Genomic DNA, 17,559 nt, shown 5'->3' with positions numbered 1-17,559 from the left:
TTAGGAACAACCATTAAGGAAAAGTATGGTGTGGATTTAACTCAAAGACAATTGAAAAACGCATATGATAACCTTAACGCCAAATATACAGGATGATTATACTTGAAAAACAAAACCGGCAACCTTTAGAATCCTCAAACAAACACTTTTAACTTAACAAATGAGGAGTAGGAGGACTTTAAAAATGTATATATATATATATATATATATATATATATACACACACACACATATATATATTTATATGTATTTTGTTTATATAGTTGTCATTTATTCCTATACTACTTTTGTTACATTGATTGGGTTTAGGGACATCCGAAAGCCGCTTCTTTGAAAACTGTCACATTGTTGTTTCCAGAGCTTTGTGCAGAACTCTTTGATGGAAACTGTTGCATTTTGAGCATAACATCATCCTATGGTGTAGATGCAACCGTAATTGCTTTGGATCTAGGTTTTTCTAATTTGAACATACAACTATAAATACCAAAGCAATAACCCTATGACTAGCATACATATATCGAAAATCACATATGATTAGGGTTAGAATCTTTACCTCTCTTGTTATGTAGTAATAAAAAGTTTAATCCTTCTTGATCTTGACTTCTGAAAGCCTAGTGCCCCAAGTGTTGCCCCTCTGATGGAGTCACAAACACCCAACACAAGAAGAATGACTTAGGAGAGGAGAAGAATTCGGGCAGGGCAACTCCAATAAGCTTGTTTTAATCTGAAATCCTCATGTATAAGGGTCTATTTATAGTTGTGTGGGCTGCTAGGGTTTCAAGTGGAAACCCTAATTCTCTGCTTATGCCTTAAGCAATCCATGGAACCCTTCTAGAATGCCCCTTGGACGAAATCTATATGGGCTTCCCATATATTTCGTCCATCCCTTCTATTAGGAGTCCATAGCCCAACTAGCAACTAACAATTAATTGCAATATCAGTCCCCTTAATTTAATCAGTCTCTTTTGATCACCAAATTAATTCCTGATCAATACTAATTAAATAATATGATTTCCAAATAATATATTAATCTTGTAATATATTAATAAAACCATTTTGAGTATGAATTAATTATTCACATAATAAATTCTACTCTCACTCCTCTTGTCGTCCTATCAAGTTGCATGAGTGAATGCAACCCAAAACGACCATGCTCATAATCAAATCAAGTACATACAAAAAATAGTTATGGGTTTAGACACCTAATCCAACAGTCTCCCACTTGGATAAGTCTAATAACTATTTTGCAAATACGACTTCAGAATCTGATTCGCAATCGTAGCTTTCAAAAGTCGTTATCGAACTCTGATCTTATCAGCAACGCGTCCTTTAGTGTAACATCCCGTTTAAAATAGAATAATTAAATAATAAACCCGGAACCCCGATAAGTAATTTTTATTATTATTTTATATTATTATAGTCCAATAATCAAATAATAATTAGCGGAGTGTTGGTTTCGGGAAGCCAAATGGCGATATTTGAATCTCCTGGGGTTAAAGTATAATTTTGGGATTTATTTTGAAAAGGATTTCAGGAGTTGGGGTGTGTTTGGTATCTTTCAGAGTTATATTGAATAGACTGTTGGGGGCGGGGGCTGAAAGGTAAATTTTGGACCTAAATTGCAAAGGGTTTTGTATAGCAAGGGTTGTTTGGTAACAATTTGATTAAATTTGAAAGAAAAGAAGAGGGAAGGACTGATATTGTTATTATGGCTTAATGTCTTGAGGGACCGGGTATTTAGTCGTTACCCATCCGGTAACCCTAACCCTAGTCACGACCATTGCAGCCACCACTTTCACTTCCTCAATCGCCTAGCCGCCACCCTCACCTTACCCACTTCCAGCGCCGCACCACCACTCCGTCCCTCTCCTGTTTCCGACTAGCTGGAGACGAAGAGACAGCGGAGTCAACCACCTCGCGGGTGCTACCATCTTGCTGCCAAACGATGTAATCGGCCGAGATAGAGACCGTCGAAGATCATTTTTGGAGCTGTGAACACCGACGTGTGTGTATTGAGCGACTGAAGTCGTCGTCGTCGTTGCAGTCGTTTGCAAATCGCAATTGTCGTCGTCGTTTCTCCGATGCAACGTTCCAGCTCCGCCTGCCGCCGCTCACAGGACTCTTATTCCGAACTATGGTCAACATCCGCCACCCCCAAGGGTGGTTGTCGTGTGTGTGTTTCAGCCGTGTGTCGCAAGGATGGGTGTGTCCTCGATGTTCATCTCGTGTTAGTGACTATGGTTCGTGGTTTGCGGTGAGATTTCGGGTGTGTGTGGTTTTTGTCGATTGGGAGCCGTGAAGAACCACCATGGCAGCCGCCCATGGTGGCTGCCGCCGACGACGCTGCCGTTAGCCACTGCTGTTGTTGCTGTTGTCACCCTCTACACCGCTGCCACACGCCACTAGGTGGGTGGCTTGACTCATTGCGAGCATTAGAGTGTAGGTGTGTGATTTTTTTCGCCGGAATCGAGAGGACCACCACCACCACCACCGTGAGGTGGTGGCTAGCACCTCCGACCACCACCTGCCGCCACAGTGCGACTGTGTATGTGTGTGTGTTTTTATTAGCTTAGTGTGTGCGTGTGTTATTCGGATTGGGCTGTAAATTGTAATCGGTATAAGAATAATAATAGAAAATTCCATAACCACCACCGTGAGGTTGTGGTTGCCGCCTCCTGCCGCCACCAACCGCCGTGTTGGGCGGCGGTGTGCCTCGTTTGCGTTTTGACTCGTTTCAGGATGCTTGGACAAAGTGGGCCCAATGAAACCCTAATGGGCCCAATGAAACCCTAATGCGCCCAATGAAGCCCTAATTGACCTAAAAGCCAAACCATTTGATTAATGGGCTAGTATTTGGGTTGGAAACCCTAATTAGGGTTTGGAAAACCCTAATGGCATAAAACCCTAATTTTGGGAAATTATCGGGACCCGCACTTGAATTAACTACTAAACTGAAAATGTTAATTAATAATCATTGGCAAATTAATCTAAGACAATATTGGACTTAATGGATTAAGTCCTTAATGGGTTAAGTAGGAACATTCAACCCTAATCGTCATTTCATGTGAAAACCCTAATTTCACTTGGGCCTTCCTATTGGGCTTTGGTGATTGGACTATTGATGGGCTATCCAAGAACAAGTAAATGGACCAAAATAATTAGATGGGCTTTAGGATAAGGCCCATGTGAAGGACTTGGGCCCAATTTGGAAAACTGGGCCATAGGTGGGCCATGACTGGGCCTGGATGATTATGTGATATTGGGCCATGGGAATACCAAGAGTTTGGACATAAATATTTGGATGGGCCTTAAGGAAAGACCATGTAGAGGTCTGGGCCCAATTTGGAAAATTGGGCCATATATTGGGCTTTGGCCCATTACTTGACTTTTGGGCCTTTGGTGTGTGATTTGGACTTTGGGCTTGGAACCCAATTATTAATTGTTTTCGGGATCTGAGTCGGAGTCCTCTTGCATTTCTTCCTTGAATTCTTCTTCTTCCTCGATTGGTTCCTCTTCTTCTTCTCCTTCTTCGTCCACAATTTCTTCTGGATCCTTTCCCGGATCATTCTCTATCCATCCTCCATCGCTTTGGTTCGGGTAGTAGGGGTCCCTTGGTAAGTGAAATCCGGCCATTGTGTCTGCGCGAGAATAAGGATATGAGAATTGTCTAAAAATTTAAAACATGTAAATATGAACATGTAGGTTAAACTATTGCATTAACAAAATACTCCTATAGTATTTTAAATGTTATGTTTGATTCTAAATTTTATATGTTTGGTAAGTTTTAGACTTGTTGTCCACTGCAGCTATTCCTTGGCATACGTTAGTCAGCTCTCGGATAAATATAATTGATCAGACTATATTCATCCCAGTTCCGATTACATATCCCAAGGCATACCTGTGGTGCACAACTTATCCATAATACTTCTATATTGTTTTCATTATGATACTGACCTTGATATATGATGTATGCATGTATACTTTATAAAAATTTCATTTTAAAAGTATAACTCTCAGTCAGAGTGTTTTTGCCCAGTTGTGTTTATAGTTGTATATCAAAAATAAATGGTTTTGATATACTTAGTTCACTATAAACAAAGCTCTGATACCAATCTGTCACACCCCCAAACCTGAACGGCGGAAACGTTCGGGGGCGGAGGACGTCATATTCAGTATCATAACAATTGAATAGTAAAGAAAGTACACACCACCATAACATATATATTTGAAAAGTTTACATGATTGTAAGTGTTACATGTTTGAATATCAAATACAATATGGTGATCCAAAAATATGTTACTAACGCCAGCGCGTTAGTCTTCAAAAATAGTTGCTACCTGGCTTAGCGATTTCCTGAGAATACAAGTTATTTCAAAGAAAAAGTGTCAACATTTAAGTCGGTGAGTTCATAAGTATATCTTTGTATAAAGGTATGTCATTCGAAAGTTTCGTGTTTGTTTTCCAGAAAATCCGATATTTTCTCATAAAAGGAGTTATGAATCTTTGTTTGTATAATATGAATGTATTGAACCAGGAAAAACCTATATTTTCCTAACAGTGAGGAGTAGTCTCAAATGTCCAAGACTCTGATTTTGTAAGTAAATATGTCATACTTAAAATAATGATGCATAGTTTTATTAGTAAACAAAACTATAAGAAGTTTGTAATTTGGCGTAAAAATAATTGTAATATTACTTTTCCCGCAAAAACATAAATACCATAATAATTGTCTATCCTGTGAGTTTTCATAACCATACTATGATGGATTTGCCTGCGGCGACGTTCTTCAGGCGTCGAAGCGATATGATATTTGTCACCCCGCGGACTGTAGCTAACAGTAAGGGCGCGGGATCATCAGTCCCGTATAGATCTATACACACGTATCACGTTCTCACAACAGAGACTCTGGTTATAAAACAGGGCTTTCTAGTGGTACCTTGACAGGTATGGTGAAGACGATTGACTCACATATTCTCAATTAAGTCACGTATTTTGAAATAGATATGAATGATTTCTGAAATGATTACCCTTTCTACAGTGTTAACAAAGGCATAATGATTAGTTGTATTTTCTGTATAAACATGATGTTATAGTTGAAATAGTTACCCTTAGTATGATGTAGTATGCAAATATATATAAATAAAACATATTTCTATTTATAAAACATATTGTATCTCATGAGGGTAAGGTTGCGATGTGTGATGTTTTATATGTTAACAACTTCATATAATAGTTATAACAATAGTAAGATAAGTATAGCAAAAGATTGATGTTTTTCACACGAGTTTAACCGTGTGTTTACTTGTATTCCCTCCCTTAAGAGTGTTTAAAAGCATTTAAAAGTATTTGAAAGTGTTTGAAATAGGGTTATGAACTCACTTGGTAGATTGAAGAAGGTGAGACAAAGATCGAGCAGAACTTCGACTGGAGAAAGCTGATTTCTCGGGATTCTTGGGAAATCTCGGGAGTGTAACACTTACTTCGAGACTTGGATATGCAAACCGGGATGGCTTCGAGGGGTTAAACGCAGAGCATAAGCACGAGAAAGAGAGGAATTGAGCATTAAACCCGAAACCCCTTGGGTTCTATTTATAGGCTGAGATTTGGGGTCTCACGTCGTGAGCATGGGCTTGCTCACGTCGTGAGCTTTGATCTTATCCTCTTCCAAGGATGCGACGTCTGCTACCAACTCTGGAACCCATCAATCACAGGCTCACGTCGTGAGCTGCCTGACAGCCTCGGATTTTGTGTCCCGAACTTGTAAAATCCGTAACTTTCGCGTACGAGCTCCGATTTCGACATTCTTTATATGCACGCGTATGTGAGATTATGCTCTACAACTTTCGTTTAGACTCCGTCGGCTAATTTTGATTATATTTTTAATATTATATTTTCAACAGGCCGGGACTGGAAAAGTCCGTTAAAAAATCCATAACTTCTTCATCTGACGTCCGTTTTTGTCTGTCTTTTTACCGTTGTATTACTATTGATGAGATCTTCAATTCTCGTTAGGGTTACGTTGGCTAAAAGTTGTCCGATCTCTATTTCGAGTTTTTAGCTGTCTACTGCTATGTCTGAAACTTCGAAAAATCATAACTTCCTCATACGAAGTCAGATTTGGACGTTCTTTTTATGTATGCTTACGGTTTAGTGATATCTACAACTTTCATTTAGATACTTAAGGCTAAAAAGTATTTTATTGAAATTTCGTGTTTTACGCTTAACAGTGTTTTGTCGGTTTTGTTGCGGATTTTCGATTGGTCATAACTTCTTCGTTATAACTCGGATTTTTGTGTTCTTTATATTTTTGAAAACCCTGTTACGATATCTACCACTTTTTACATTCACATTGAGATTTTTGAACATTTCATTTTTGACGTTATTCCTATTATATCAAGATAGGTTACCAAACTCGAATTTGGATCGTTACATTGATTCGAAATATCGGGTTGTTACATCATCCCCCCGTTAGAGGGAATTTCGCCCCGAAATTATTTACAAGGTGAGTGTTTATGGACTAGGGAAGAGATGCGGGTACTTTTGTTGCATCTGATCTTCTTGCTCCCAAGTGAATTCGGGTCCCCGTTTAGCATTCCAGCGAACCTTCACTATTGGTATGCGACTTTGCTTTGTTCGTTTGATCTCCCTATCCATGATATCGACGGGTTCTTCCACAAAGTTAAGATTTTCATTCAGTTCGATTTCCTCGAGTGGAATCACGAGAGTTTCGTCGGATAGACACTTCTTCAGGTTTGACACATGAAACACCGGATGTACTTTGCTAAGTTCGATTGGAAGCTGAAGTCTATAAGCTACTGGACCAATCCTTGCAGTAATTTCGAAGGGTCCAATGTACCTTGGGTTTAGTTTTCCACGCTTCCCGAAGCGTATCATGCCCTTCCAGGGTGAGACCTTCAGTAGAACGCGGTCACCAACCTGAAATTCCAAGGGTTTTCGTCTTTTGTCGGCATAGCTCTTTTGTATATCTCTTGAGGCTTTCAGTCGCTCTCGAATTTAAACGATCTTTTCAGTCGTCTCTCAAATGATTTACGGGCCAGTGAGAGTGCTATCAGGGACTAGGCCTCTTGCCAACTGCGTGTCACCCACCTCCGCCCAGCACATAGGTGCTCTGCACTTGCGGCCGTAGAGGGCTTCAAAAGGAGCAGTCTTGATGCTAGTGTGATAACTGTTGTTGTACGAGATTTCAAATAATGGTAAGTGGGTGTCCCATGCTTTACCGAAGTCTATTACACAAGCTCGTAACATGTCTTCTAAGGTTTGGATAGATCTCTCACTCTGTCCGTCAATTTGTGGGTGATAGGCTGTACTCATATCTAGCCTAGTTCCTAAGGCTTTCTGCAGTGATTGCCAGAATCGTGATGTGAATCGGCTATCTCTGCCCGAGATAATAGATATCGGCACTCCGTGAAGTCGCACGATTTCTTGGATATAAGTCCTTGTCAGTCTTTCCATCTTATTGGTCTCCTTGATTGGTAAGAAGTGGGCAGACTTGGTAAACCTGTCGACGGTTAAAGCAAAGGGTCTTTCCGTAGCACATGGAGCTGGTATAGTGAGGACCAAGCCAATCCATTTCTAATAGCTACTTGGGAACTTCTTATCGTAATGTGCGTTACATCGATTGTTTAGAGTGTTGGCATCTTCTATGTATGTGTCTTTAGCGCCTTCTGTTTTATTCTTGTCATTACTGTTGCAAATATTTGTACCGCCTTTATAGCTAGTATAGGTAGTAGGACTACTTTGGTAATTACTGGTGGAATCTCGCAATATGATCCCTACAAAGTCCCTCTATCCTCGTTTAGTGCAAACAAATCGTATATAGTTAAGATTGAGACGATAGCCGACTGAGCATCTCTGCCCTAAATCCAAAATCAAACAATAAACAGGAAGTAAAGCGGAATTACTTACTCTAAGTCTGCAAAACACATCCTTTGACAGAACCTAGTATCATTACCACTAGAGTTTAATCTAATGTTCGAAGAGACTAATTAATAGTCAAAATATTATTACTATTATATAAGCGTTAAACAATACTCTTCAACCACTATGTACAGACAAGGGCCAGACATGGAACACCGGAGGGCAGGATCTAATAGTCAAACTATTATTACTATTATATAACCCGTCATGACCCAGCTGGATACAGCCAGGCACAACCTGGTGCTGACACGTGGCATCGCACACAGGGTGGAAATCAACCGATTTTCAAAAATTCATAACTTTCGCATACGAGCTCCGTTTTCGACGTTCCTTATATCCACGCATAGGTAAAAATAAGATCTACAACTCTCTTCTTGACTCCGTTGGCTAATTCTTGACCGATCTTAAATTTAACAATACGAAGGGATTACACTGTTAAATGTCCGCATAAAATTCATAACTTCTACATACGGATTTCGTTTCCGTCTGTCTTTTTATCGTTGAGTTCCTATTAATGAGATCTTCAACTCTCATTTAGGTTGCGTAGGCCAAAAACCGCTTGAACTGAAATTCGAGTTTCGGGTCGTGCACTGTTATGCCAAATCTTAGAAAATTCATAACTTCCTCATACGAAGTCAGATTTGGGCGTTATTTTTTTGTATGGTCTCAGTTTAACGTATACTACAACTTTTGTTTAAATCACTAAGGATAAAAAGTCCTCTATCATAAATTCACTATTTACGTCTCCCGGTGTCGTGTCGGTTTTGCCGAAAAACTTCGACGGGCCATAACTTCTTCGTTATAACTCGGATTTCGGCGTTCTTTATATGTACAGAACCCTTGAGACATATTCTACAACTTGGTTAAGATTATTTATTCTAAATAATCTTTTGTCTAAAAGTCGTTTTCGACCCCTATTATCTCTAAATTGACTAGCCCGGATCTACGGGCGTTATAATTATCTCCCCCTTAGGATGATTACGTCCCGGAATCATCAACGAAACAGGGCTCACATGATGACTCCATACGTTATCTCTTCATCCTAAGTAATAACCATAACTTTGATGTTTCTTCGAACGAGTATCTAACTCTAAGACTTCCTGACTGCAGGCGGTGCTTTATCTTGCACCCGCACTCTGTCTCGTATCAGGCTTTCAATCATGACCTTCATGTCACAATCTCGGCCCTTATTGGAGACTCTTTCTTCTTAACAATCTTAAGATAAGTTCTTTTATTACTACCATGGACCGATGTGTCATATTCTAACGACCTATCATTGTATGTTGCAATGCTTAGACTCAAGTCTCTTAGAGTCAAATTCCAGAACATATTATACCCTCCTTCATGTTCTAATGTGATATAATCACATCTTAAAAGGTAGCATTCCTAGCTACAAGCAACTATCGCGATACCTCTACTGATCGCTTTGATTGTCTTTCACTTCCATCTTCTAGCTTAAGTCAGATGTTACATCGAACTTGGTTCTCTGAACCATGTAACATACTCATCGTAGCCGGACTCAATTTGATATGACCACTAGGGTCGAAATAACAATCATCTTCTTAGTCATTACCGAAACGATGGTAACGACATACTCAAATAAAACGGAATCAATTACTAGCTCCTTGGTAACCTTGTGACTTTCCCTGATCCAAGTGTGAGTCATGTGCTTCCGGTAGTATAGGCCTCTACTACCATTCACACCTACTCATACTCGTCCCAAGTATTGTCTCGCAGTTTTCCAAGTCATTATCACAAAAAAACAATTTTAACACATATAAATGTGTCCAAACAATCATAAAATTTTCCCTAGACTCTACTAGGACTTCTTCCATGCGTATCTTCAATCATCATTTCTACTTCAACTCGGTTGGTGGTGGAAACGCCATACGATGGGACGACTTCAGGAATTACACCAATCGTTCCATCGTCCCGCCAATCGAAGGTGTACTTCAGATGTACCGTACTCCTCTGGATGTACTGTTGTTATATCAGACATATTCTAAAGGCAATATACCACTCTTACGATATCTTCCGATAGGTGTCATTCACTATCATAAGCCTTTTCATTTCCTCCATTTACTCAATTCTCTGTGAGTCTTCACCATGACGTTATTTTCACGGAAGCATGCATTCATTGCATCGAGACTAGAATATAGATAGAGAAGATTTAGATGTGTAATCCTCCTTATTACTCCGAAAAGTTACATGTCAGTTCTAATACCGTAATTAAACGTTTAGAATTCTGAACACATAAAGTTTCCAGATCCGGTCGGCAATAGACCATCGATCATATAACGCATCTCATAAATCATTTAGCACATAAAGGCATGTCAGGCATTTTCCCTAAATAAGCTAGTGCTTGTGTCTATTCAGGTGCATTACCTAAATTTTATTAGACGTACTCCTCACGATCATCCCCTAGCATTCTAAGTTTAAGTCTAGAAATAAATCCATATTCCTAGTTCGCTTAAACTAATGCTCTGATACCAACTGTGACATCCCCACTGTGACATCCCCATTTTCAACCCACAATAATATAATTATTATGTTTAAACATCAAACAATCAACCCAATTACCCATCCTCGTTATCTTCTTTACTCTTAAGGATCTACCCTAAGAATCAGCTATTTCTCGTTCATTTATTCCTAAGGAATAGGTACGAAATCCATCGTTGCCAGGGTTTACTCAACAGACACTAAATCCATAGTTTCCAGGGTTTGCTCATCAGGCACTAAATCCATAGCTGCCAGGGTTATCTCGTTTATCGACAGTATCGTTTCCGAGAATCCACTCGCAATACATGTCAATGGGTTTTTATCTCGTTTATCGACAGTATCGTTTCCGAAAATCCATTCGAAATACATGTCAATGGGTTTTTAGAGTACAGGTGGTGAATACACAGTTTAAATAACACCTACAGGTTGCGAGCCTGCTAGTGTTCCACTGGACTGTCTAGAATAGTCTGTGGTTGTCATCCATACTCTGCTAGATGACGGGGCCAACACTTGGGTAAAAGTCTTCTCTCATGGTTCACCTCTCACCCTTATCTCATGGTCTATATCTCCTCTCATCATTTTGTTTTTTTGTCACACAGCAACTATTTCATCTACCCATGTTTTACCCAACACATTTTGTAGATATAAAATACATATACAGTTTAAATCATTTAAAACATGTATAAAATCTTTCACCCAACATAGACGGCAAGTATACAGACAATATGCACACATATCATGTATTTTATATTAAATACTTCATATCTATGTGTAAGATAAAAGTAACTATGCACTCACCTGATAAGGTGGTGACTCGATACTCGGACAACACTTCGTTTACTTTAAACACATCCTTTGACAGAACCTAGTATCATTACCACTAGAGTTTAATCTAATGTTCGAAGAGACTAATTAATAGTCAAAATATTATTACTATTATATAAGCGTTAAACAATACTCTTCAACCACTATGTACAGACAAGGGCCAGACATGGAACACCGGAGGGCAGGATCATTTTGGGATATAGCACTTCTGAATCTAGCAACCCAAGTGGCCCTCCAAACCAGATTCCCCGTACTGCAAGTGGTTAAAAAGACATTATAACGACACTTATATAACTCATAATAATAGCCCAAATGCTTATTATAAGGTCCTAATAACATTACTATATTAAAATATAAGCTATACTAAAGATAGGTTAGGCGTAGCTCACTTACATCAGGTTTTTCTTAAAACCGGGCTCTGCTGGAGCAGCGTTCCCGAGCCGAAAGGATCTTCTTCTCGGAGCCGTCGGGCACTCCGGGGCTTCCGCCTCGTGCTAGGGAGGTTCCCTAGGCTTTTCGGGGGGTTTTGGGGCTAGAGAGAGGTTCTAGAGAGAAAGGGAAGTGATGGGAGGTGTGAGGAATGAAGAGGGCTTCACCTCTTGTTTATAGGGGGCTGGAGGCAAACTCACATTGTGAGTTTTAAGATGCTCACATCGTGAGCGAGCTGGATACAGCCAGTCACAGCCTGGTGCTGACACGTGGCATCGCACACAGGGTGGAAATTAGCCGATTTTCAAAAATTCATAACTTTCGAATACGAGCTCTGTTTTCGATGTTCTTTATATCCACACGTAGGTAAAAATAAGATCTAAAACTCTCTTCTTGACTCCATGGGCTAATTCTCGACGGATCTTAAATTTAACAGTACGAAGGGATTATACTGTTAAATGTCCGCGTAAAATTCATAACTTCTACATACGGACTCCGTTTTCGTCTGTCTTTTTATCGTTGAGTTCCTATTAATGAGATATTCAACTCTCATTTAGGTTGCATAGGCCAAAAACCGCTCGAACTAAAATTCGAGTTTCGGGTCGTGCACTACTATGCCAAATCTTAGAAAATTCATAACTTCCTCGTACGACGTGAGATTTGGGCGTTCTTTTTTTGTATGTTCTTGGTTTAACGTATACTATAACTTTTATTTAGATCACTAAGGCTAAAAAGTCCTCTATCGTAAATTCACTATTTACGTCTCCCGGTCCCGTGCCGGTTTTGCCGAAAAACTTCGACGGGCCATAACTTCTTCGTTATAACTCGGATTTCGGCGTTCTTTATATGTACGGAATCCTTGAGACATATTCTACAAATTGGTTAAGATTATTTATTCTAAATAATATTTTGTCGAAAAGTCGTTTTCGACCCCTATTATCTCTAAATTGACTAGCCCGGATCTACGGGCGTTACAGTTCTCCTAACTATATCAACAGGGTCTACGACACCAAGGCCGGCCCTTTATGATTTCATCCTGGTTTTAGGATGGTTGATATGCTAGTAATCTGCTAGATTGATATTCTGGTTGTAGGATGGCTGCTATATTAGAGATCGGTTAGATCGGTATCCTGGTTATAGGATGGTTGCCATGTTATTGATCTGTTAGATCTGTATGACTATCTGTTATTGCATCCTAGCGTATGATATTTATGTGCACATGTTTATTGGTCTGCGGAAAGGGTTGAGGCAGGTCCTGCTGTGTGTAGTAGGCCAAGACACCCTGGGCGGACCGGGTAGACTACAGGCCCGGGCCGGGCAAATCTAGTCAGGCTGAAGGCCCAACGAGCGGTACGGATAGGCTGAAGGCCCCGAGGAGGGTGGTCCAGATGTGCCGAGGGCTCGGAGAGCGGTCCAGATAGATTGAGGATCGGGATTCGGTCCAGTCAGAGTGATGACTTATTATGTATGCTGTTTGCTTATACATTTATATGATATGGTTATATCTGTATGGCGTTGGTATTTTGGGGGTAACTCACTAAGCCTTCGAGCTTACATTTATTGTTTATTGTTTCAGGTATTCTGATGATCGCGGGAAGGCGAAGGCGTGATCGTGCACCTCCTTACATTTTCATGATTTATTCTGGGGATACTTTGATGTTTAAATTATTTTGAAAGTAAACTGTAATAACTTAATGGTTTTAAATGTTTTAACAAGTTTTAAATTGGCTTGAATTTTATGGTTGTTACAAGTTGGTATCAGAGCCTTGGTTTGAGTGAATTGGAGGAAACACTCGCGTGTCTCTAGTCTCAAACTGAGGACAAGATTTTAAAATTATTTTTTTTAAATGTTTTCAAAATAATAAAGGAGGATGCAAGTGTACGATCCGCCGGAGCTCGCGGATAGACCCCAAAATACCTTGCAGATTATTTGATTATGTGATATGTTAGAACAACATGCTAGTACTAGGCTAGGGATCTTCATGAATTTCCTGATTATATGATGCCTGATAGCCTAGGGTTTTCCTTATATGAAATTGACATCATTACTATAGTTGCTTAGTGTATGCATCACGGCTGTACACAATTAAGATCTTATAGCCTGAGAATGTTTGGTTTGGCCTTATTTCTTGTTTTTGTTTGATGAAGGGCTTAGGGTAGGATCAGGTATTCAAAAGTCTATAGGGTCTAGCGTTATGTGTGGTTAGCATACACGAGTGCTGCAGAGTTGGTGGAAGTTTCATGGGTGAGTGGTGTGAGGCCGGGAGGCCAGTTACGAGATATTTAACATTCCTCTAGGAGTGAGGATTGAGCGCTCACTATATTTATGTGTATTGTTAGGGTGTTGTGGTGATACTTGAGACAAATATGGGTAGGTGTGGAAGGTAGTATGGGCCCGTACTACTGAAAGCACAGGACCCATACGCGTAGCAAGGAAGTCACAACCCATGGGGTTTAGTTGGGAGTTTGTTCCCGATTATTATATGGACTATACGAGATCTTTCTGGTGTATAATCAGAATGATGGTTACGATACGTTTTAAGACTGGAACAGGATCGGGATCGGGAGCTGGCAGCCAGGATAGGCCAATATTGTTAGAGGATCGTGTCAGGGAGATCATCCGGGAGGAGGTGATCGAGATTGTCCGGGGACAGTTGTCGAAGATGTTTGGGTCTATTAAGGCCGCCATAGTTGGTTATTTTGATGAGTGTTATGCAGCCATTGCTGAGACGGCTGCCACAACAGCTTCAACAGCTGTAACGACGGCAGGGGGAGGAGCTTGTCGAGCTTTCCAGTACCGAGACTTGTTATTGGGACATATTCTGATGAGTTGAGGGTTGCAGTTACTTGGGATCAAGGAGATGTTCTGTACTCATTACATTTCGTGGGTTGAGCGGGAGTGGCTAGCATAGGAGTTTTTGGATTTGAGGCTTCGGGGGTTTTGTTCGAGGCCGTGATACGGGTCGCGGGGGAATCCAGAAGGGAGTGATGATTATGATCAGCTGAAGTTTTGCAGCTGGAAGTAGAATGGTTAATTGATGGATTGAAATGTCGTTTCTAGGGCTAAGATTGTGCCCTTTCAGTTTTCGAGGTCGAAGGAGTGAGCAGGCTTGTGACCCCAGGATCAGGTTGTATTCCATCTCGAGGTCAGTTAGTCGTTGGGGTTTGCGACATCATTTCAGCACTGGTGTCTATTTGGTGAAAGTTTAGTTCTTTATCTTGAAGATTGGTTCTTTTAGGGTATGCAAAGTCATCAAGTCAATGAATTTATGGTTCTATGCGTTCTTTAAGAAGTGGATCTGTGTTTTGGACTCCTGGTCTTGAGCATTAAGAGCTTAAGAAGGGTTTTGGCTTAATGGATGAATACGTTGGGCGTACAAGTTTGTACGCGCAACGTACAAGCCAAATAGCGAGTACGCTTAGCGTACAACTGAGTACGCCGCGTGTACTCAGTCAGGTGGGTTTTTGCATTTGGGCTTCGTGGTTGGGCTTCCTTTTTGGGCTTGTGTGTTTGAGTTCTTAATGGGCCATCTGAGTATAAGTGTTTTGGAATATGAAAATTGGTTGGGCTTTAGGGTAAGGCCCATGTAAGTGGTTTGGGCCCAATTTGGAAAATTGGGCCATATTTGGGCCTTGGTTGATTATTTGGCTGTTGGGCCTTTTAGATTGTGAGTTTGGGCCTTAGTCTTGGCCCAAGCTAGGTTAGGGGTAAAATGGTCTTTTTACCCTGAGTATGGATTATGGTTATGGAGTGGATCCCAATTGTTAATTAGGTGTTGTTTTGTTATTGACAGTTCGGGGATCTGTCAGCCAGCAGCCAGGGATCTTCTGTGTGTTTCGGCAGTGTGAGGTGAGTCTCCTCACTGGGTTTAGCGGGTCGAAGGCACTAATGTCGACCCATGGTTTATATGTTAGGATGCTAGATGTCTGCGCGACCCTCGCATGTATTATATGATAGCATGTTTACCGGGCATGACTCGATACCAGGAGGGGCCTGATGAGTATATTGAATGCTAGTTATAAGTATCTGTTTTTTTATGCTTACCGGGCGAGGCCCGATGCCGGGTGGGGCTCGATAATTGTATGGTATGCTATATTCTTTGTGATTATTGCATGTGTTAGTAAGGCTATATGTTTATACTAGGCAAATCCCCGCGCGTTGCGCGAGAATATAATTATATAGTTAAAATAATAACTTTTACCAAATTGTTATTTAATATTTCTACTTTGAAACAAAATGTTAGTAGTAAAGCAAACATATAGTTAACATATTAGTTTTATTAAACATTATAGTTTAATTTGTAAGTCATTGTGATATATACAATTATTTGATAATTTTATAAACCGTTTAAAATTGTGTAAATTATATATCAAAAGAATGATAATATAACGGGTAACAAAACGTATGAACAAAAATATGAACTGCAACTTTTAGTAACATAAAAATAGAAAAACATCTATTATAACATTTGCATTAAAAAAGATATATATACAACGAATAATAAAAAATATGAAAAATAAACACTATAACTATTAATAACATAAAAACACTAAAACATCTATTATAACATTTATATTAACTCTTCATATTTAAATCACAAATCTCTTCAAATACATTAATGTTTTTAATGGACAAAACTTTACAACCTTATAAAATAAAGGAAAAATAAAAAGTTATTAGTGATTACTAATTAATAATCATAAGTTAAAAACTCTTGAGTTGTAACTAATAAATATACATAAATTAGAAAACTCTTGAGTTGTAGTGTGAGTTTCAAATGAATGCGGTACTTGGAAATGTATATTTATTATTATTATTATTATTATTATTATTATTATTATTATATTCGTCTAAATAATTGGTTTTGATGCATCATTTTAATCCCTTCAATTATTAAACATAAAGATATTTAATTATAAATTTATAACATACATAGGTGCATATACATGTTAAACAAATCACATATAATATATATATTTTTGTAAATATCAAATGTAATTCTTGTCGTAGTAATATGGATAAATTACTTTCATATGAAGAACATATCATGATAATTCTATCATAATTACATATCAATGTTCAAAATTATGTTATCTTTTAAATATTGTCTTTTAAATAAGTCGTTTAGGATAACCCAACAAAAAAATAATAGAAAATAAACATAATCAAAATAGAAAAACTATAATCAAATAAATAAGAGCATTGGGTGGTTGAATATATAAATAAAGATGTTACATAAACATACATTTAAATCAAAAGAAAAAACTAACATTCGTCAACTTTGCTCAAACAAAAAAACCTATATCCATTTTATGAATCTTCTTTCTTCATTTAACACCATTCAACCATAGAAACTTGATGACAATTCTTCACTAACCTGCAATCAAAATAATTTTCTTGAAAAAGAAGAATCAAAAAGATATTCCAAGCAAAACATTGATGTTTGGGGAGTCACATTCAAGATTGAGTAATACACACAAATCACATATAAAGATTAAATGAGAAACTGAATAAAAAGAAAGAATAGAAAAGCTTCATTTGTTTTGCTTAAAAGAAAAAATATGTAACGCCCTGTTCCTGGTATGCATTTGAAACATTATTTTTCTTTTATTCTAGAAGCTACTCGACGAGTCAGTGGCCCTAACTCGTCGAGTAGCAGCGATTTAGCACGTGGAGTAGGCGTGGCGACTCGACGAGTCCATATTCCCGGACTCGGCGAGTCCGCCAGTCTGGATGAAGCCCTAATTTTAGGGAGTGTACCCTATTTAAACACCATTATAGCCCCAAACCCGCCTCCTTCACCTCTCAGAGACTTATTCCCGAAACCCTAGCCTCCTTAAAGTGTGTGTGTGTGAGTGATTTTTGCC

This window comes from Lactuca virosa, chromosome 4, assembly GCF_052849685.1.
Source record: "Lactuca virosa cultivar CGN04683 chromosome 4, Lactuca_virosa_CGN04683_v6, whole genome shotgun sequence".
NCBI lineage: Eukaryota > Viridiplantae > Streptophyta > Magnoliopsida > Asterales > Asteraceae > Lactuca > Lactuca virosa.
This window is presented reverse-complemented; position numbering follows the sequence as displayed.